The sequence below is a fragment of the Penaeus monodon genome, chromosome 23, assembly GCF_015228065.2.
Source record: "Penaeus monodon isolate SGIC_2016 chromosome 23, NSTDA_Pmon_1, whole genome shotgun sequence".
NCBI lineage: Eukaryota > Metazoa > Arthropoda > Malacostraca > Decapoda > Penaeidae > Penaeus > Penaeus monodon.
This window is the reverse complement of record NC_051408.1, coordinates 17,389,300-17,389,547: the sequence shown is the minus strand read 5'-3', so window position 1 is coordinate 17,389,547 and position 248 is coordinate 17,389,300. Positions and strand designations below refer to the sequence as shown.

General features: G+C 32.3%; 1 protein-coding gene across 2 annotated transcripts in view; it reads left to right on the top strand.

Annotated features, from left to right (window-relative positions):
* The window catches only part of LOC119587837 (protein obstructor-E-like), a 14,465-nt gene that overhangs the window by 6,901 nt on the left and 7,316 nt on the right, over positions 1–248 (top strand). The gene's annotated exons all lie outside the window — the stretch shown is intronic.

Below are 248 nucleotides of genomic sequence, written 5' to 3'. Positions count from 1 at the left end.
ACTATATAAGGTGAGCAGTTTACTGCAACCAATTAGGTATGTAAATTCACTTTTTGAATAATGGCCCTTTCAGTTCACTAAGTTTACCCAGTTTGGCTACATTTCCAAAAATATTTTCCTGTTTTTTTCTTTTTTTTTTAGGATATGTAGATAGTTTTGCAACTTTTAAACTTTCCAATCAATCATTTCTCTTTCGTTGTTAGATAATAGTCATGAAACCACTGTTAACACGCAGTGATATTCCCGGC